Below are 23,033 nucleotides of genomic sequence, written 5' to 3'. Positions count from 1 at the left end.
GGACAGTGCTGTCACCTATATACTGCCCAGCTGTATCTCTCCACACCCCATGTCAGGCAGGACAGTGCTGTCACCTATATACTGCCCAGCTGTATATCTCCACACCCGATGTCAGGCCGGATAGTGCTGTCACCTATATACTGCCCAGCTGTATATCTCCACACCCGATGTCAGGCAGGACAGTGCTGTCACCTATATACTGCCCAGCTGTATCTCTCCGCACCCGATGTCAGGCAGGACAGTGCTGTCACCTATATATACTGCCCAGCTGTATATCTCCACACCCGATGTCAGGCAGGACAGTGCTGTCACCTATATACTGCCCAGCTGTATATCTCCACACCCGATGTCAGGCAGGACAGTGCTGTCACCTATATACTGTCCAGCTGTATCTCTCCACACCTGATGTCAGGCAGGACAGTGCTGTCACCTATATACTACCCAGCTGTATATCTCCACACCCGATGTCAGGCAGGACAGTGCTGTCCCCTATATACTGCCCAGCTGTATCTCTCCGCACCCGATGTCAGGCAGGACAGTGCTGTCACCTATATACTGCCCAGCTGTATATCTCCACACCCGATGTCAGGCAGGACAGTGCTGTCCTCTATATACTGCCCAGCTGTATATCTCCACACCTGATGTCAGGCAGGACAGTGCTGTCACCTATATACTACCCAGCTGTATATCTCCACACCCGATGTCAGGCAGGACAGTGCTGTCACCTATATGCTGCCCAGCTATATCTCTCCACACCCGATGTCAGGCAGGACAGTGCTGTCACCTATATACTACCCAGCTATATCTCTCCACACCCGATGTCAGGCAGGACAGTGCTGTCACCTATATACTGCCCAGCTGTATATCTCCACACCCGATGTCAGGCAGGACAGTGCTGTCCCCTATATACTGCCCAGCTGTATATCTCCACACCCGATGTCAGGCAGGACAGTGCTGTCACCTATATACTGCCCAGCTGTATCTCTCCACACCCCATGTCAGGCAGGACAGTGCTGTCACCTATATACTGCCCAGCTATATCTCTCCACACCTGATGTCAGGCAGGACAGTGCTGTCGTCTATATACTGCCCAGCTGTATATCTTCACACCCCATGTCAGGCAGGACAGTGCTGTCACCTATATACTGCCCAGCTGTATATCTCCACACCTGATGTCAGGCAGGACAGTGCTGTCACCTATATACTGCCCAGCTGTATATCTCCACACCCGATGTCAGGCAGGACAGTGCTGTCACCAGGGGCTGGCTGGCAAATTTTAGCCCGGAGGGCAAGCACACAGCACTGGCCCATAAGTAGCAGGCTGGCGGCCCATCCTTTAAGGACCACTCTGGCCCTTACCTATAACATCTTCGTCATTTGTGACCAAATATCCTACTGTGCCCTGTGAAGGGATCAGAAGTCACTTTCCTGTATAAGTCTATGGGGCGGCTCAGCGATGACACGGAACGTACCCATAGACAGATGATAGGAATGCTGGGTGACCTCTATCGTACTGAGTATATGATGCTGGAAAGCTGGTTGACCTTCATCAAACTGAGTATAAGATGCTGGGAAAGCTGGGTGATCTCCATCATACTGAGTATAAGATGCTGGAAAGCTGGGTGACCTCCATCCTACTGACTATAAGATGCTGGGAAAGCTGGGTGACCTCCATCATACTGAGTATAGGATGGTGAGAAAGCTGGGTGACCTCCATCCTACTGACTATAAGATGCTGGGAAAGCTGTGTGACCTCCATCATACGCAGTATAAGATGGTGGAAAAGCTGGGTGACCTCCATCATACTGAGTATAGGATGGTGAGAAAGCTGGGTGACCTCCATCCTACTGACTATAAGATGCTGGGAAAGCTGGGTGACCTCCATCATACGCAGTATAAGATGGTGGAAAAGCTGGGTGATCTCCATCATACTGAGTATAAGATGGTGAGAAAGCTGGGTGACCTCCATCCTACTGACTATAAGATGCTGGGAAAGCTGGGTGACCTCCATCATACTGAGTATAAGATGGTGGAAAAGCTGGGTGACCTCTATCATACTGAGTATAAGATGGTGGAAAAGCTGGGTGACCTCCATTATACTGACTACAAATACAAGATGCTGGGAAAGCTGGGGTTTCTGTATTTTTTTTTTACAATAGTTTACATCACTGCTGTGGTCCCTATAGGCATTCCTCTTTTTAGAACACCCCCCTCGTGTGTGCACCCCCCATTAGTAAAAATAATAATAAACAAAACAACAAACACACATACTTATATGTATCCTCTATGTACTCCTGTATATATGTATCCTCTATGTACTCCTGCATATGTCTCCTCCTGTATATATATGTCCCCTCTATGTACTGCTGTGTATGTCTACTCCTGTATATATGTATCCTCTATGTACTGCTGTGTATGTCTACTCCTGTATATATGTATCCTCTATGTACTGCTGTGTATGTCTACTCCTGTATATATGTATCCTCTATGTACTGCTGTATATATGTATCCTCTATGTACTGCTGTGTATGTCTACTCCTGTATATATGTATCCTCTATGTACTGCTGTGTATGTCTACTCCTGTATATATGTATCCTCTATGTACTGCTGTATATATGTATCCTCTATGTACTGCTGTGTAGGTCTCCTCCTGTGTGTGCGTATATATATATATATATATATATATATATATATATATATATATATATAATATATTCACGAGGGAATATGCAATGCAGGAAAATTTGGATCAGTGTAACTATATATATATATACACACACAGGAGGAGACCTACACAGCAGTACATAGAGGATGCATATATACAGGAGTACATAGAGGAGACATATATACAGCAGTACATAGAGGAGACATATATACAGCAGTACAGAGGAGACATATATACAGCAGTACATAGAAGATGCATATATACAGGAGTACATAGAGGATATATGATGTATCCTCTATGTACTCCTGTATATATGTATCATCTATATACTTCTGTATATATGTCTCCTCTATGTACTACTGTATATACTGTATGTATCATCTATATACTTCTGTATATATGTCTTCTCTATGTACTCCTGTATATATGCATACCCCCCAACTTTTGCTGGGGGGAAAGAGGGACATAGCCACGCCCATAACTGCGCTCTATGACCCCATAGCCACATCATCTATTACCATTATATAAGTAACAAATATTATCACCACTCCTTCACCACATAGTTACTTATACCACCATACCACTGGTGCCTCCATCTAGGTAGGGTGTAGTAGTGGAGGTATAGTGAATAAGGGGTGTAGTAGTACAGGTAAAGATGAGGGGTGAGGTAGTACAGGTATAGATATGGGGGGTATTAGTAATACAGATGAGGGGCATTAGTAGTAGTAGTACAGGTAAAGATGAGGGGTATGGTAGTACAGGTATAAATGAGGGGTGTATTAGTAGTACAGATGATAGGGATTAGTAGTACAGGTACAGATGTGGGCTGTAGTAGTACAGGTAAAGATGGGTGTAGTAGTAATACGGGTATAGCTGAGGGGTCACTGGGGGAAACTGGGGCAGCTGGGGGTGATTGGGGCAGGAGTGCACATAGCCCTCCTCCTCTTCCTCTCACCCTGGCACACAAGTTCCCCTCCCCGCCACACGTGCAGGTCCCCAGTCTTTGAAGGAGGCCGCAGGGACTGTAGTGGTGATATCACCTGCTCCAGAGACCGGGGACCTGCACGTGTGGCCGGGAGGGGAGCAGGACGTGATATTTATAGCTCAGGCAGGTCAGTCGCAGCTCTGTTAGGCGGACTGCCCGACCGCCCTGCACCTCACCTCCGGCCCGACACTCCACGCACCGCCATAAGCCCGCCATGCACCTCACCTCCGCGCCGCCCGCTTGACCTGCACCTCTTGCCCAGCCGCCAACCCGACAATCCATGCTGCTCCGCCTCCAATGATTTTTTGTGAAAATTTAATTTAAGATTTTTACAAAATCTAATCGATTCTAACCTTCTGGGCGAATTAATTTGTTTACTCACCCAGCCCTAATTCCTCTGTATGTCTCCTCTTGTATATATGTATCCTCCATGTACCCCTGTATATTTGTCTCCTCCTGTATATATGTATCATCTATGTACTCCTCTGTATGTCTCCTCCTGTATATATGTATCCTCCTGTGTAGGTCTCCTGTATATATGTATCCTCCTGTGTAGGTCTCCTGTATATATGTATCCTCCTGTATATATGTATCCTCCTGTGTAGGTCTCCTGTATATATGTATCCTCCTGTGTAGGTCTCCTGTATATATGTATCCTCTATGTCAGGAATAGGGAACCTTGGCTCTTCAGCTGTTGCAAAACTACAACTCCCATCATGCATGGACAGCCTATGGCTCTCCAGGTATGATGGAAGTAGTAGTTCTGCAACAGCTGGAGAGCCTTGGTTCCCTCCCCCTGTCCTATGGCCTGCTGTGTAGGTACCTGGCTTCCTGCAGACACCATCTTCTCTGTCTTCAGGCTCTTCTAGCCCAGACACAGGAGAACCAGCAGGGAGGAGAGAGCGCACTCTGGTGGCCGGAGGAAGATACTGCGTACAGCAGTTTGCTTTTTACCATAAGCCTCATAGGCTTATCTGCATAATGGCCATAAAGGGGCGGGGCTTACCGGCATGGGGGCGGGGCTTCAGCGGCCGCTTCCAGCACAGACCGGATCCACAGCACAGCCACAGGTAAATATGACAGAAGAGGGCGGGGCTGTAAGCAGGGGAGGCGGGGCACTGAGGACTCCAGCCAGCTGTCAGCAGCCATGCGGCCCTGACAGCTGGGGGAAGACCGGGCCAGGGGGCATGTGCCCCCCTGCCCCCCGGCCCAGCCCGCCCCTGGCTGTCACCTATATACTGCCCAGCTGTATATCTCCACACCCGATGTCAGGCAGGACAGTGCTGTCACCTATATATACTGCCCAGCTGTATATCTCCACACCCGATGTCAGGCAGGACAGTGCTGTCACCTATATACTGCCCAGCTGTATATCTCCACACCCGATGTCAGGCAGGACAGTGCTGTCACCTATATACTGCCCAGCTGTATATCTCCACACCCGATGTCAGGCAGGACAGTGCTGTCACCTATATATACTGCTAAGCTGTATCTCTCCGCACCCGATGTCAGGCAGGACAGTGCTGTCACCTATATACTGCCCAGCTGTATATCTCCACACCCGATGTCAGGCAGGACAGTGCTGTCACCTATATATACTGCCCAGCTGTATATCTCCACACCCGATGTCAGGCAGGACAGTGCTGTCACCTATATACTGCCCAGCTGTATATCTCCGCACCCGATGTCAGGCAGGACAGTGCTGTCACCTATATACTGCCCAGCTGTATATCTCCGCACCCGATGTCAGGCAGGACAGCGCTGTCACCTATATACTACCCAGCTGTATATCTCCACACCCGATGTCAGGCAGGACAGTGCTGTCACCTATATACTGCCCAGCTGTATCTCTCCACACCCGATGTCAGGCAGGACAGTGCTGTCACCTATATACTACCCAGCTGTATATCTCCACACCCGATGTCAGGCAGGACAGTGCTGTCACCTATATACTGCCCAGCTGTATATCTCCACACCCGATGTCAGGCAGGACAGTGCTGTCACCTATATACTACCCAGCTGTATATCTCCACACCCGATGTCAGGCAGGACAGTGCTGTCACCTATATACTGCCCAGCTGTATATCTCCACACCCGATGTCAGGCAGGACAGTGCTGTCACCTATATACTGCCCAGCTGTATATCTCCGCACCCGATGTCAGGCAGGACAGCGCTGTCACCTATATACTACCCAGCTGTATATCTCCACACCCGATGTCAGGCAGGACAGTGCTGTCACCTATATACTGCCCAGCTGTATATCTCCACACCCGATGTCAGGCAGGACAGTGCTGTCACCTATATACTACCCAGCTGTATATCTCCACACCCGATGTCAGGCAGGACAGTGCTGTCACCTATATACTGCCCAGCTGTATATCTCCACACCCGATGTCAGGCAGGACAGAGCTGTCACCTATATACTGCCCAGCTGTATATCTCCACACCCGATGTCAGGCAGGACAGCGCTGTCACCTATATACTACCCAGCTGTATATCTCCACACCCGATGTCAGGCAGGACAGCGCTGTCACCTATATACTACCCAGCTGTATATCTCCACACCCGATGTCAGGCAGGACAGTGCTGTCACCTATATACTGCCCAGCTGTATATCTCCACACCCGATGTCAGGCAGGACAGTGCTGTCACCTATATATACTGCCCAGCTGTATATCTCCACACCTGATGTCAGGCCGGACAGTGCTGTCACCTATATACTGCCCAGCTGTATATCTCCACACCCGATGTCAGGCCGGATAGTGCTGTCACCTATATACTGCCCAGCTGTATATCTCCACACCCGATGTCAGGCAGGACAGTGCTGTCACCTATATACTGCCCAGCTGTATATCTCCACACCCGATGTCAGGCAGGACAGTGCTGTCACCTATATACTGCCCAGCTGTATATCTCCACACCCGATGTCAGGCAGGACAGCGCTGTCACCTATATACTACCCAGCTGTATATCTCCACACCCGATGTCAGGCAGGACAGCGCTGTCACCTATATACTACCCAGCTGTATATCTCCACACCCGATGTCAGGCAGGACAGTGCTGTCCCCTATATACTGCCCAGCTGTATATCTCCACACCCGATGTCAGGCAGGACAGTGCTGTCACCTATATATACTGCCCAGCTGTATATCTCCACACCTGATGTCAGGCCGGACAGTGCTGTCACCTATATACTGCCCAGCTGTATATCTCCACACCCGATGTCAGGCCGGATAGTGCTGTCACCTATATACTGCCCAGCTGTATATCTCCACACCCGATGTCAGGCAGGACAGTGCTGTCACCTATATATACTGCCCAGCTGTATCTCTCCACACCCGATGTCAGGCCGGATAGTGCTGTCACCTATATACTACCCAGCTGTATATCTCCACACCCGATGTCAGGCAGGACAGTGCTGTCACCTATATATACTGCCCAGCTGTATATCTCCACACCCGATGTCAGGCAGGACAGTGCTGTCACCTATATACTGCCCAGCTGTATATCTCCACACCCCATGTCAGGCAGGACAGTGCTGTCACCTATATACTGCCCAGCTGTATATCTCCACACCCGATGTCAGGCCGGATAGTGCTGTCACCTATATACTACCCAGCTGTATATCTCCACACCCGATGTCAGGCAGGACAGTGCTGTTGTCTATATACTGCCCAGCTGTATATCTCCACACCCGATGTCAGGCAGGACAGTGCTGTCACCTATATACTGCCCAGCTGTATATCTCCACACCTGATGTCAGGCAGGACAGTGCTGTCACCTATATACTGCCCAGCTGTATATCTCCACACCCGATGTCAGGCAGGACAATGCTGTCACCTATATACTGCCCAGCTGTATCTCTCCACACCCGATGTCAGGCAGGACAGTGCTGTCCCCTGTATACTACCCAGCTGTATATCTCCACACCCGATGTCAGGCAGGACAGTGCTGTCACCTATATATACTGCCCAGCTGTATATCTCCACACCCGATGTCAGGCAGGACAGTGCTGTCACCTATATACTGCCCAGCTGTATATCTCCACACCCGATGTCAGGCAGGACAGTGCTGTCACCTATATACTGCCCAGCTGTATATCTCCACACCCGATGTCAGGCAGGACAGTGCTGTCACCTATATACTGCCCAGCTGTATATCTCCACACCCGATGACAGGCAGGACAGTGCTGTCACCTATATATACTGCCCAGCTGTATATCTCCGCACCCGATGTCAGGCAGGACAGTGCTGTCACCTATATACTGCCCAGCTGTATATCTCCACACCCGATGTCAGGCAGGACAGTGCTGTCACCTATATACTGCCCAGCTGTATATCTCCACACCCGATGTCAGGCAGGACAGTGCTGTCACCTATATATACTGCCCAGCTGTATATCTCCGCACCCGATGTCAGGCAGGACAGTGCTGTCACCTATATACTGCCCAGCCAGCAGCAGCGTCTCTTGTCACCCAATGAGGATTGGAGATTATATAAGGAGCGGTATTGGTGGTTTGGTTAGGCCGGGCACAGGTTACGGACAGCCTTGTATGTCATTGGTTTGTATAGAAGTGCTGAAGAACATCAATATAACAACTGATGAAAAGAAACCAAAGCTGCAGACTGGGGACTGAGTAATATAGGAAGAAGAAAGGAGAAGAAAAAGGGTTTCTAGATTTTGGCAGCACAGAGAGATATATGAGAGGTTCCAGGTGTCTCCTGACCCAACAGCATCTAATAGTGTTAGTTTTCTGGCAGCACACTGCCCCCTGCTGGTGTGATGATGTGGGGAGGACACACTGTCCCCTGCTGGTGTGATGATGTGGAAGACACACTGCCCCCTGCTGGTGTGATGATGTAGGGAGGATATATTGCCCCCTGCTGATGTGGGGATAACACACTGCCACCTGCTGGTGTGATGAGGCAAGGAGGACACACTACCCCCTGCTGGTGTGATGCTGTGGGGAGGACACACTACTCACTACTGGTGTGATGATGAGAGGAGGACACACTTCCCCCTGCTGATGTGATGATGGGAAGGACACACTTCCCCCCTGCTGGTGTGATGATGTAGGGAGGACTCACTGCTACTTACTGGTATGATGATGTGGGGAGAATACACTGCCCCCTGCTGGTGATATGATGTAGAGAGAACACACTGGCCACTGCTGGCGTGATGATGTGGAGAACACACTGCCCCCTACTGGTGTGATGATGTAAGGAGGACACACTGCAACCCTGTTGGTGTGATGATGCAGGGAGGACACACTGCCCCCTGCTGGTGTGAGGATGGGAAGGACACACTTTCCCCTTGCTGGAGTGATGATGTGGGGAGAATACACTGCCCCTACTGGTGTGATGATGAGGGGAGGACACACTGCCCCCTTGCTGGTGTGATGATGTAGAGAACACACTGCCCCCTTCTGGTGTGATGATGTGGAGGACAAACTGCCCCCTGCTGGTGTGATGATGTGGAGAACACACTGCCCTCTACTTATGTGGGGCTGACACACTGCCCCTTACCGGTGTGATGATGTGGGGAGGACACATTGCCCCCTGCTGGTGTGATGATGTAGAGAACACACTGCCCCCTACTAATGTGATGATGTAAGGAGGACATACTACCCCTACTGGTGTGATGATGTGGAGGACACACTGCCCCCTGCTGGTGTGATGATGTGGAAAACACACACTGCCCCCTGCTGGTGTGATGATGTAAGGAGGACACACTGCCCCCTGCTGGTGTGATTATGTGGAAAACACACACTGCCCCTTGCTGGTGTGATGATGTAAGGAGGACACACTGCCCCCTGCTGGTGTGATGATGTGAAGGACACACTGCCCCCTGCTGGTGTGATGCTGTGGGGAGGACACACTGCCCCCTGCTGGTGTGATGCTGTGGGGAGGACACACTGCCCCCTGCTGGTGTGATGATGTGGGGTGGACACACTGCCCCCTGCTGGTGTGATGATGTGGAGGACACACTGCCCCCTGCTGGTGTGATGCTGTGGAGGACACACTGCCCCCTGCTGGTGTGATGCTGTGGGGAGGACACACTGCCCCCTGCTGGTGTGATGCTGTGGGGAGGACACACTGCCCCCTGCTGGTGTGATGCTGTGGGGAGGACACACTGCCCCCTGCTGGTGTGATGATGTGAAGAAGTGGGAGAAGGGCAGGACAGAGAGAGGAGGGGGAGGGGTGCAAGACAGAGAGAGGCGGGGCAGGGGTGCAAGACAGAGAGAGGAGGGGGAGGGGAGAGGTGCAGGACAGAGAGAGGAGGGGGAGGGGAGAGGTGCAGGACAGAGAGAGGAGGGGGAGGGGGGCAGGACAGAGAGAGGGGGGGAGGGGGTGCAGGACAGAGAGAGGAGGGGGAGGGGGTGCAGGACAGAGAGAGGGGGGGAGGGGGTGCAGGACAGAGAGAGGAGGGGGAGGGGGTGCAGGACAGAGAGAGGAGGGGGAGGGGTGCAAGACAGAGAGGAGGGGGAGGGGGTGCAGGACAGAGAGAGGAGGGGGAGGGGTGCAGGACAGAGAGAGGAGAGGGAGGGGTGCAGGACAGAGAGAGGAAGGGGTGCAGGACAGAGAGAGGAGGGGGAGGGGTGCAGGACAGAGAGAGGGGGGGAGGGGGTGCAGGACAGAGAGAGGAGGGGGAGGGGGTGCAGGACAGAGAGAGGGGGGGAGGGGGTGCAGGACAGAGAGAGGAGGGGGAGGGGGTGCAGGACAGAGAGAGGAGGGGGAGGGGTGCAAGACAGAGAGGAGGGGGAGGGGGTGCAGGACAGAGAGAGGAGGGGGAGGGGTGCAGGACAGAGAGAGGAGAGGGAGGGGTGCAGGACAGAGAGAGGAAGGGGTGCAGGACAGAGAGAGGAGGGGGAGGGGTGCAGGACAGAGAGAGGAGGGGGAGGGGGTGCAGGACAGAGAGAGGGGGGGGAGGGGGTGCAGGACAGAGAGAGGAGGGGGAGGGATGCCAGTACCACATTAAGCATTAGGTTTTTCTATCTCTCCCTACCATCGTTTTTTGTAACACTTTTCCATATTTCCTCTTTTGTATTTAACACAAACTCTAACATCCTGCAGATTATATACTAACACCACATACTGCTTACATCACTCACAGCTCTCACCTACTGAGCCCCGCCCACTCCTGTCACATGATCACAGGTCCTTCACCACAATCCCTTCTCTCCTGCGCTGCTGAGCTCCGCCCCCACATGTACTGGTCACATGATTGTGACATCATCACAGGTCCTACACCTCCAGCATCTCCCAGATACAGAGCAGCTCCTGGTCGGGCAGTCACTGCGGTTGAGACTAGAATGTAGTTGCCAGAAGTAGGTCCTACCTCTGGAGTCCGGAATCTAGCCCATTCACTATAAGCAGGCTAGAATGTAGTTGCTAGAAGTAGGTCCTACCCCTGGAGTTTCTAAAAAGTAATTTTTACCCCTGAAGTACAGAATTTAGACTGTTCTCTACTGAGCAGGCTAGAATGTAATTGCCAGAGGTAGGTCCTACCCCTGGAGCCCGTAGTTGCCAGAAGTAGGTCCTACCTCTGGAGTCCGGAATCTAGCCCATTCAGTGTGAGCAGGCTAGAATGTAGTTGCTAGAAGTAGGTCCTACCCCTGGAGTTGCTAAAAAGTAATTTTTACCCCTGAAGTACAGAATTTACTGTACTGTTGTCTACTGAGCAGGCTAGAATGTAATTGCCAGAGGTAGGTCCTACCCCTGAAGCCCGTAGTTGCCAGAAGTAGCTCCTACCCCTGGAGTCCGGAATCTAGCTCATTCACTATGAGCAGGCTAGAATGTAGTTGCCAGAGGTAGGTCCTACCATTGGAGTCTGTAGTTGCCAGAAGTAGCTCCTACCCCTGGAGTCCGGAATCTAGCCCATTCACTATGAGCAGGCTAGAATGTAGTTGCCAGAGGTAGGTCCTACCCCTGGAGCCCGTAGTTGCCAGAAGTAGGTCCTACCTCTGGAGTCCGGAATCTAGCCCATTCAGTGTGAGCAGGCTAGAATGTAGTTGCCAGGGGTAGGTCCTACCCCTGGAGTCCAGAATCTAGCCCATTCACTATGAGCAGGCTAGAATGTAGTTGCCAGAGGTAGGTCCTACCCCTGGAGTTGCTAAAAAGTAATTTTTACCCCTGAAGTACAGAATTTACTGTACTGTTGTCTACTGAGCAGGCTAGAATGTAATTGCCAGAGGTAGGTCCTACCCCTGAAGCCCGTAGTTGCCAGAAGTAGCTCCTACCCCTGGAGTCCGGAATCTAGCTCATTCACTATGAGCAGGCTAGAATGTAGTTGCCAGAGGTAGGTCCTACCATTGGAGTCTGTAGTTGCCAGAAGTAGCTCCTACCCCTGGAGTCCGGAATCTAGCCCATTCACTATGAGCAGGCTAGAATGTAGTTGCCAAAGGTAGGTCCTACCCCTGGAGCCCGTAGTTGCCAGAAGTAGGTCCTACCCCTGGAGTCCGGAATCTAGCTCATTCACTGTGAGCAGGCTAGAATGTAGTTGCTAGAGGTAGGTCCTACCCCTGAAGCCCGTAGTTGCCAGAAATAGGTCCTACCCCTGGAGCCCGTAGTTGCCAGAAGTAGGTCCTACCTCTGGAGTCCGGAATCTAGCCCATTCACTATGAGCAGGCTAGAATGTAGTTGCTAGAAGTAGGTCCTACCTCTGGAGTCCGGAATCTAGCCCATTCAGTAGGAGAAGGCTAGAATGTAGTTGCCAGAGGTAGGTCCTACCCCTGGAGTTGCTAAAAAGTAATTTTTACCCCTGAAGTACAGAATTTAGACTGTTCTCTACTGAGCAGGCTAGAATGTAATTGCCAGAAGTAGGTCCTACCCCTGGAGCCCGTAGTTGCCAGAAGTAGGTCCTACCCCTGGAGTCCGGAATCTAGCTCATTTACTGTGAGCAGGCTAGAATGTAGTTGCCAGAGGTAGGTCCTACCCCTGGAGCCCGTAGTTGCCAGAAGTAGGTCCTACCCCTGGAGTCCAGAATCTAGCTCATTCACTGTGAGCGGGCTAGAATGTAGTTGTCAGAGGTAGGTCCTACCCCTGGAGCCCGGAATCTAGCCCATTCACTGTGAGCAGGCTAGAATGTAGTTGCCAGAGGTAGGTCCTACCCCTGGAGCCCGTAGTTGACAGAAGTAGGTCCTACCCCTGGAGTCCGGAATCTAGCCCATTCACTATGAGCAGGCTAGAATGTAGTTGCCAGAGGTAGGTCCTACCTCTGGAGCCCGTAGTTGCCAGAAGTAGGTCCTACCCCTGGAGTCCGGAATCTATCTCATTCACTATGAGCAGGCTAGAATGTAGTTGCCAGAGGTAGGTCCTACCCCTGGAGCCCGTAGTTGCCAGAGGTAGGTCCTGGCTAAAAAGTAATTCCTACCTCCGGAGTCTAACCTATTCAGTGTGAGCAGGCTAGAATGTAGTTGCCAGAGGTAGGTCCTACCCCTGGAGTCCCTGGTTGTCAGAGATTGGGGGTGGGGGGCTTTGGTAACCTACATGGCAACTCATCACTCACTAAAAAGCTGAGCCTGACAAGCTCAGAGAGAGAGAGAGAGAGAGAGACAGCCACAGTCCTTGCACCACACAGAGGGAACTGATCCATCTACAAGGAGAATGGGAGGTGGATGGAACTCACTGATCCATCTGCCACATTATACAGGCAGGAGAGATGTCAGCACATGGGTATTGTAAAGGTTAGTGCCAGAGATATGTAATTTCCTTAACAAACATCCAACCTTCCAGTATATATCAGCTGCTGTATGTCCTACAGGAAGTGATGTATTCTCTTTAGTCTGACACAGTGCTCTTTGCTGCCACCTCTGTCCGTGTCAGGAACTGTTCAGAGCAGTAGAAAATCCACATAGAAAACCTCTCCTGCTCTCCAGACTGGAAATAATAAAGTAATCTAAAAGAGGTTGCAGGACCATTCTATGGCCTCCCTTCCCTGCTTGCGCTCGCTTTGCGGGGTTTGCGGTCACTGACCGACAGTGTGTAGTGTAGGGACTCAGGGGACCTGCACGTGGTACACGAGGCAATATGGTTTAATCAAATTATAAACCATCATCCTGGCGTTGGTTTTTAAATGTAGCCGAGAAGCATTAGGGCCCATTCACACAGAGCAAGAACGGCGGAATGCCGCCAGCCTCAGTGTCTTAATGACGCTCTATGGGAGGTGCACACTGCATCTCTCGGCGCTGAAGAATGAACATGTTCATTCTTCAGCGCAGGGAGAGGAGCCGCACGCGCCTCCCATACAAGGTCATTATGACACGGAGGCTGGCGGCATTCCGCCGTTCTTGCTTTGTGTGAACAGCCCCTTAGTGTCAGCCATAGGTGTGAGGTGCAGCAGCTCCTTTCTCTCCATGCCGTATAATCTAAGAGGTTGTTTCTGATAGGCAAGGTGTGCATGGTCACTTTCTACAAAGCCTCCCTGCAGTAATTTGTTTAAACTCCTTATAAACGCACTCTAACCAAGTGTCAAAGAGTACTGGCTTGACATTTGGGCCACACCTCGGCCCGCCTCACCCCATTTTCATGCATTTTACCCATTAGCCTGCCTCCTGCTCCCCGTCGTAGTCACGTTGTTGCACGTCTGCACAGACAATTCCCTCTGAGGGCGTGCTCCTGATAACACCATTCCTGCATGCACCATAGGGCGGAAGAGGAGGGTGCAGAGGGCATTGGCTTCAGGCCCTCAGCATGTGTGCACCGCACTTCTGCCCAACAACGCATGCACGATTAGCAACATAATGATATCGGGGAGCAGGAGGCAGGCGAATAGGTATATATGCATTAAAAAGGGGAGGAAGAAGTAGTGGTGAGGCGGGCCGAGATGCGGCACAAATGCCAAGCCACCACTCCTCTTTGACGCTTGGTTAGACTGTTTGTTAAGTGGAAAAATCCCACTGCACAGAGGCTTTGTAGACAGGTTCAATGCACACAAGGGGATACACACTGTTAGCACCTCAGGTCCAGTCACTGACGGATTCACTTTGGGGCTATGTTCACACTGCGTATTTTTCTGTCCGTAGTGCAAACCGCGAATATACGCACGTAGTTTTGAGGTTGATGCGTTCGCTTGGAAGTATACGATATACGCCTGCACAATGCACACTACGTATGAGCTTACGGCGGGATCGTATACGGCGCCATGAAAAATGAACAAGACCAGTTTGAGGACGGAAATATTGTAACTCACGGCCGTGGATTTCAGTGCGGTCCCGTACAAAGTACTTATTTCAGCCAAATTGAACTTGATTTTTCGATCCAAAAGGTTCTGTGTGTTTTATTGGGCGAAGATTTCCAAGTAAATGACCTGTTTCAGATCACTACGAAACAAGCTAGGGAAGCAGAACTGTACTACGGGCGTATGTTCACAGTTTGTATCATCCGGTCGCATGTCGATTTTTCCCACGCCCGTAGTTTCGGCCGCACATGTACGGCGGCGTACGAACTACGGCCGGATTCATACGCAGTGTGAACATAGCCTAAAGCTTAAAAATGTAGAAAAATAAAAGACGGGGTACTGGGGTAATAATGGGGGAAGGTGGGGTTAGTGTTAGCCATTTTATACCAGCTAACACTAAGCCCTGACTCATGGATGCCATCTGTCAGCCTGTAAAGTAAAGATGACAAGTTGAAAAAAAATAATGTTTTATTCAAAAAATAACCCCCCCCCCCCCCCGTTGACCACACTGGTCATTGACATTGTCCACCGAATCAGTCACAAGCCTGTTTACCAATATCTGAAAAACAAGAGGGGAGACACAAAAAAGGGCAGGAGCAGAACACCCATCATTTTGAAAGGTGTTTTGCACCTTACAATATACAGCATCTTGCCAGATGCTGCTTACAGTCCGGTACACAAGGGGTTAAGTGAGGATGCATCGCATCTCCACTTAACCCTTTTGGTGCCATACTGAACAATGTGGCCCACGATGGGGTTGTGAGGATGCACTGTATCCACACCAACTCCCTAGTGGCCAGACCAATCTCACTCTTTACCCATCCCCGCAAGGAAGGGGGGTTAAACGCCCCCTTCCTTTCTGGGATGGGTGCAGTGCGGGTAAACCTTCCATACTCACCTTCAACATCTTCCTTCTCCAGAGCCCAGCACACTGAGCTTTTAGTGTGCTGTGCTCTGTCTCTTCAAATCTACCATCAGCCACTCAGCGGCTGAGGCGGGGCATTGCTGCAGGCGATGACTGGCTGAGCAAAGACTTGTGCAGTGTCAGCTCAGCCAATCAGCAGCTGATCACCTCTCCCCCACCCCAATAAACACAATGAAACAACACCCCCAGCTCTCCCCCACCCCAATAAAAACATGAAACCATTTTTTTTTTTAAATAAACTTTTATTACAAACAATTTAAAGATTAATATTGCACAGTGATCTGTCAGCAGGTTCTGGTTGTATAAACTAATAGTGTGTACAAGGCTTTTTATGCAATCAATATTATACCTTTATTTTGAAAATTAAGGTTATATTCACAGTTTTTTTTTTGTATCCGATGCAGGGATATGTCGCAAAGATGTCTGAGACAGCCCATAGAGGTCTATGGAAGTGCCGGAATTCTGGACACTTTCCTGATGCACATCAGGAAAGTGTCCGGAATTCTGGTGACAGGCCAGGCTGGGTGCATGTGACAGGCCGGGGTGGGCGCCTGCATGGAGCTGCAGGCACCAGCCCCCCTCCCAGGCAGGCACAGTGCCAGTGCAGCGGACACTAGACTGGGAGCACTAGGCTGGGAGCAGACCACAGGCATTCTTGGCAGCATTCCTCTATCTAGCTACCCCCCCCCCCCAACCTCAGCACAATGATGATCGCTAAGTCCCCCGGCACCGCAGCAGTGATGTTTGCAGCCCCACCCATCTCATTCTCGCCAGCAGTGATAATTGCTAAGAAACAACTCCTCCCCCCCCCCCCCCACACCTATCATGTGTCACAAATCCGGAAAATCTGTCCAGATTTCCAGACCCATAGGGGTACATTAGTCATGGACACATTTCAGGATTTTTTCTGAAGGGCGTCTGTTCCGGAAAATAGGTCAGGATTTTTCACATTCTGTCCTAATTTCATCCGAAATTCTGGCACAGATGCCCCCGTAGAACTATATGGGAGCACCAGAACTCTGGATGCTTTCCTGATGCACACCAGGAAAGCATCCAGAACTCCTGATTTGGTGCCCCAGTGTTCCTTTTACAGACCTCACTGTGCAACGATGAGTTCCCCTTAGAGGTGGGGGGGGGGGGGACTGGGGGCGACAGAGGGTGGGAGACTGGGGCAGCTGGGGGTGACAGAGGGGGACATCTGGGGGGAACAGAGTGAAATGGGGCAGCTGGGGGTGCCAGATGGGACTGGGGTAGCTGGACACACCTCCTCCCGGCCGCACATGGAGCTCCTCGGTCTCTGGAGGCCGCGGGGACTGCAGGGTAAGGTGATCGCATTGCTGCAGGCTCTGGGGCTGTACAGCAGGATTGGGGGTTTACACTGCACCCCCTGATCCTGCTGTAAAGCTCCAGGACCCGTAGCAATGCGATCACCTTACCCTGCAGCCCCGCGGCCTCCTCCAGAGACCGGGGAGCAGGGCTGTATTTACCCGTTCCGCTTGCTCTTCCCCCGGCTGCCATCTGGGGGCGCTCCGCTGCCGGCTGTACAGGGAGGCGGTAGTCCCCATATGGCCGGCACTCTCTGGGACATGTCCTTCTCCCCTGCAGTACGGAGTGCACCCTCTGCTCCCAGGCACCGCCCACCTCTGACCCGCGCACTGCACGGGTTCAGATGGTCACTCGCCTGCGGCGGTAGAGTGACTGTGATGGGCGTCTCGCTCCTGGTGTTTGGCCGGTAGAGAATGCCGGCCACAAGAACCAGGTTCAGCGGCCCCATGTTCTGCCTTGTGCAGCTCTTTCTCTCCTCGTACACCTCACGCAATGATTTTTACGATGAATTTACGATTTTTACAAAAAATTCAAATCAATTCTAAAATTCTGGGCAAATTAATTGAATTTGATTAATCACCCAGCCCTATGGTCTAGTGTGCCAACATACATTCCACACACATCACATGTCCCCTTGTGTACTGTAGTGCTTCATATCACCACACCATGCTGGGAGATGTAGTTCTACTGTGCCACTGCCTCCTCCTCCTCCTATGCTGTCATCCTCTAATCTGCTGCAGAACTAAAACTCCCGAAATGATCAGCCTATAAGCATGATGGGGGTTGTAGTTCTGGATGGCCACAGGCTTCAAAACTACAACTCCCATCATGAGCTGTTAGCAGGACATGGTGGGGGTTGTAGTTTTAGGGGGTAATCTCACCTCTCCTGTCAATTTCCGGTCCTGTCAGGCTGTCACTGCTGATATTTTCACCGCTGAGGTCCGTCAGACCTGGGATGGAGGATCAGCCCCTTTGTCGGGGGACGGTTGGAATGCTGAGGTTCGGGTGGGGGTCCGGGGTATGGTGAGGTAGGGGGATCTTCGCCTTCAGTTGGGGGGGGGGGGGGGTCGGAGAACTTCTGAGGTTCAGGGGAAGGGGGAGTGTGGAGGTGGACGGAGGGGAAAGCAAGCAGGGCGCTATACAAGGGGCACCACTCCATCGGGCTCCCGGTCAGAGGGGCACTCATCACTCTGCACTGTGAGGTTCCCCCATCTCACCCGCTGGGGCCTTCCTTTAAAGCTGGAGTTGGGCACCATGGCAACAATCCAGGAATGGGGGGCCCGATCATTAATCATTACAGCTGTCCAGGAGCCCAGGGCCGTCTTCATCAGTGAGGGGGGAGCTGTGCCACTCAGGGGGCATGATCTTAACTGCGAACCCGGGTGGGGGGGGGATGATGGGGGGGAGGGTACAGGCTGGTTAGGGGCTGTGACGGCCAGCACCGCAGAGGTCCGGGGGGGGGGGGGGGGGGGGTGATGGGGGGGGGGGGGAGGGTACAGGCTGGTTAGGGGCTGTGACGGCCAGCACCGCAGAGGTCCGGGGGGGGGGGGGTATGATGGGGGGGGGGGGGGGGTATGATGGGGGGGGGGGGGAGGGTACAGGCTGGTTAGGGGCTGTGACGGCCAGCACCGCAGAGGTCCGGGGGGGCATAGTCAATCATTACAGCGATTCAGGAGCAGAAGCCCAGAGCCAGTCTTCATCAGTAAGTTCGGGAGGGGGGGGGGGGTAGTTGTGCCACTCAGAGAGCCGGATCATTACTGCGATCCTGGGTGGGGGTGGTTGATGGTGTCCGGTCTTTGTGAACATCACTGGGGGGGGGGGGGGGGGAAGGGGAGTTGGGGGCTGTGGTGGCCAGCACTGAAGGTCCAGGGGACAAAGGGGTACGGTCAGTGCCACAGGGTGGGGGTATCACTGCTGGCGGCTGGGGTGCACTGGGCTTTCAACCAAAGCAATGCACCCACACACCCCTGACCCTGCAGATCATCTCACAACAGTGCATCCACACACTCCTGACCCTGCAGAACATTGCATACCAGTGCACCCACACACACCCCTGCAGACCATCTCATAACAGTGCACCCACACACACTGACCCTGCAGAGCATCACATAATAGTGCACCCACACACACTGACCCTGCAGAGCATCACATAACAGTGCACCCACACACACTGACCCTGCAGAGCATCACATAACAGTGCACCCACAAACCTCTCCCTGCAGAGCATCACATAACAGTGCACCCACAAACCTGTCCCTGCAGAGCATCACATAACAGTGCACCCACAAACCTGTCCCTGCAGAGCATCACATAACAGTGCACCCACAAACCTGTCCCTGCAGAGCATCACATAACAGTGCACCCACAAACCTGTCCCTGCAGAGCATCACATAACAGCGCACCCACACACCTGTCCATGCAGAGCATCACATAACAGTGCACCCACACACACTGACCCTGCAGAGCATCACATAACAGTGCACCCACAAACCTCTCCCTGCAGAGCATCACATAACAGTGCACCCACACACACTGACCCTGCAGAGCATCACATAACAGTGCACACGCACACACTGACCCTGCAGACCATCACATAACACATAACAGTGCACCCACAAACCTGTCCCTGCAGAGCATCACATAACAGTGCACCCACAAACCTGTCCCTGCAGAGCATCACATAACAGTGCACCCACAAACCTGTCCCTGCAGAGCATCACATAACAGTGCACCCGCACACACTGACCCTGCAGAGCATCACATAACAGTGCACTCGCACACACTGACCCTGCAGAGCATCACATAACACATAACAGTGCACCCACAAACCTGTCCCTGCAGAGCATCACATAACAGTGCACCCACAAACCTGTCCCTGCAGAGCATCAAACAGTGCACCCACAAACCTGTCCCTGCAGAGCATCACATAACAGCGCACCCACAAACCTGTCCCTGCAGAGCATCACATAACAGTGCACCCACAAACCTGTCCCTGCAGAGCATCACATAACAGTGCACCCACAAACCTGTCCCTGCAGAGCATCACATAACAGCGCACCCACAAACCTGTCCCTGCACAGCATCACATAACAGCGCACCCACAAACCTGTCCCTGCAGAGCATCACATAACAGTGCACCCACAAACCTGTCCCTGCAGAGCATCACATAACAGCGCACCCACAAACCTGTCCCTGCACAGCATCACATAACAGAGCACCCACAAACCTGTCCCTGCAGAGCATCACATAACAGTGCACCCACAAACCTGTCCCTGCAGAGCATCACATAACACATAACAGTGCACCCACAAACCTCTCCCTGCAGAGCATCACATAACAGTGCACCCACAAACCTCTCCCTGCAGAGCATCACATAACAGTGCATCCACACACCTGTCCCTGCAGAGCATCACATAACAGTGCACCCACAAACCTGTCCCTGCAGAGCATCACATAACAGCGCACCCACAAACCTCTCCCTGCAGAGCATCACATAACAGTGCACCCACAAACCTCTCCCTGCAGAGCATCACATAACAGTGCACCCACAAACCTCTCCCTGCAGAACATTGCACCCACACACACTGACCCTGCAGAGCATCACATAGCAGTGCACCCACAAACCTGTCCCTGCAGAGCATCACATAACAGTGCACCCACAAACCTGTCCCTGCAGAGCATCACATAACAGTGCACCCACAAACCTGTCCCTGCAGAGCATCACATAACACATAACAGTGCACCCACAAACCTGTCCCTGCAGAGCATCACATAACAGTGCACCCACAAACCTGTCCCTGCAGAGCATCACATAACAGTGCACCCACAAACCTGTCCCTGCACAGCATCACATAACAGCGCACCCACAAACCTGTCCCTGCAGAGCATCACATAACAGTGCACCCACAAACCTGTCCCTGCAGAGCATCACATAACAGTGCACCCACACACCTGTCCCTGCAGAGCATCACATAACAGCGCACCCACAAACCTGTCCCTGCAGAGCATCACATAACAGTGCACCCACAAACCTGTCCCTGCAGAGCATCACATAACACATAACAGTGCACCCACAAACCTGTCCCTGCAGAGCATCACATAACACATAACAGTGCACCCACAAACCTGTCCCTGCAGAGCATCACATAACAGTGCACCCACAAACCTGTCCCTGCAGAGCATCACATAACAGTGCACCCACAAACCTGTCCCTGCACAGCATCACATAACAGCGCACCCACAAACCTGTCCCTGCAGAGCATCACATAACAGTGCACCCACAAACCTGTCCCTGCAGAGCATCACATAACAGCGCACCCACAAACCTGTCCCTGCACAGCATCACATAACAGCGCACCCACAAACCTCTCCCTGCAGAGCATCACATAACAGTGCACCCACAAACCTCTCCCTGCAGAGCATCACATAACAGTGCACCCACAAACCTCTCCCTGCAGAACATTGCACCCACACACACTGACCCTGCAGAGCATCACATAGCAGTGCACCCACAAACCTGTCCCTGCAGAGCATCACATAACAGTGCACCCACAAACCTCTCCCTGCAGAGCATCACATAACAGTGCATCCACACACCTGTCCCTGCAGAGCATCACATAACAGTGCACCCACAAACCTGTCCCTGCAGAGCATCACATAACAGTGCACCCACAAACCTGTCCCTGCAGAGCATCACATAACAGTGCACCCACAAACCTGTCCCTGCACAGCATCACATAACAGCGCACCCACAAACCTGTCCCTGCAGAGCATCACATAACAGTGCACCCACAAACCTGTCCCTGCAGAGCATCACATAACAGTGCACCCACAAACCTGTCCCTGCAGAGCATCACATAACAGCGCACCCACAAACCTGTCCCTGCAGAGCATCACATAACAGTGCACCCACAAACCTGTCCCTGCAGAGCATCACATAACACATAACAGTGCACCCACAAACCTGTCCCTGCAGAGCATCACATAACACATAACAGTGCACCCACAAACCTGTCCCTGCAGAGCATCACATAACAGTGCACCCACAAACCTGTCCCTGCAGAGCATCACATAACAGTGCACCCACAAACCTGTCCCTGCACAGCATCACATAACAGCGCACCCACAAACCTGTCCCTGCAGAGCATCACATAACAGTGCACCCACAAACCTGTCCCTGCAGAGCATCACATAACAGCGCACCCACAAACCTGTCCCTGCAGAGCATCACATAACAGCGCACCCACAAACCTGTCCCTGCAGAGCATCACATAACAGCGCACCCACAAACCTGTCCCTGCACAGCATCACATAACAGCGCACCCACAAACCTGTCCCTGCAGAGCATCACATAACAGTGCACCCACAAACCTGTCCCTGCAGAGCATCACATAACAGTGCACCCACAAACCTCTCCCTGCAGAGCATCACATAACAGTGCACCCACAAACCTCTCCCTGCAGAGCATCACATAACAGTGCATCCACACACCTGTCCCTGCAGAGCATCACATAACAGCGCACCCACAAACCTGTCCCTGCAGAGCATCACATAACAGCGCACCCACAAACCTCTCCCTGCAGAGCATCACATAACAGTGCACCCACAAACCTGTCCCTGCAGAGCATCACATAACACATAACAGTGCACCCACAAACCTCTCCCTGCAGAGCATCACATAACAGTGCACCCACAAACCTCTCCCTGCAGAGCATCACATAACAGTGCATCCACACACCTGTCCCTGCAGAGCATCACATAACAGTGCACCCACAAACCTGTCCCTGCAGAGCATCACATAACAGCGCACCCACAAACCTCTCCCTGCAGAGCATCACATAACAGTGCACCCACAAACCTCTCCCTGCAGAGCATCACATAACAGTGCACCCACAAACCTCTCCCTGCAGAACATTGCACCCACACACACTGACCCTGCAGAGCATCACATAA

General features: G+C 52.2%; 1 protein-coding gene and 1 pseudogene across 1 annotated transcript in view; one reads left to right on the top strand and one right to left on the bottom strand.

Moving 5' to 3' along the window:
- Positions 1 to 23,033, top strand: part of LOC138797152 (zinc finger protein 84-like) — an 863,099-nt gene that overhangs the window by 96,420 nt on the left and 743,646 nt on the right. The window lies entirely within an intron of this gene.
- The window catches only part of LOC138797148 (zinc finger protein 665-like), a 128,557-nt pseudogene that overhangs the window by 41,252 nt on the left and 64,272 nt on the right, over positions 1 to 23,033 (bottom strand).

This window comes from Dendropsophus ebraccatus, chromosome 7 (assembly GCF_027789765.1).
Source record: "Dendropsophus ebraccatus isolate aDenEbr1 chromosome 7, aDenEbr1.pat, whole genome shotgun sequence".
Lineage (NCBI taxonomy): Eukaryota > Metazoa > Chordata > Amphibia > Anura > Hylidae > Dendropsophus > Dendropsophus ebraccatus.
Note: the sequence above shows the minus strand (reverse complement) of the source record. Positions and strands in the feature narration are given on the sequence as shown.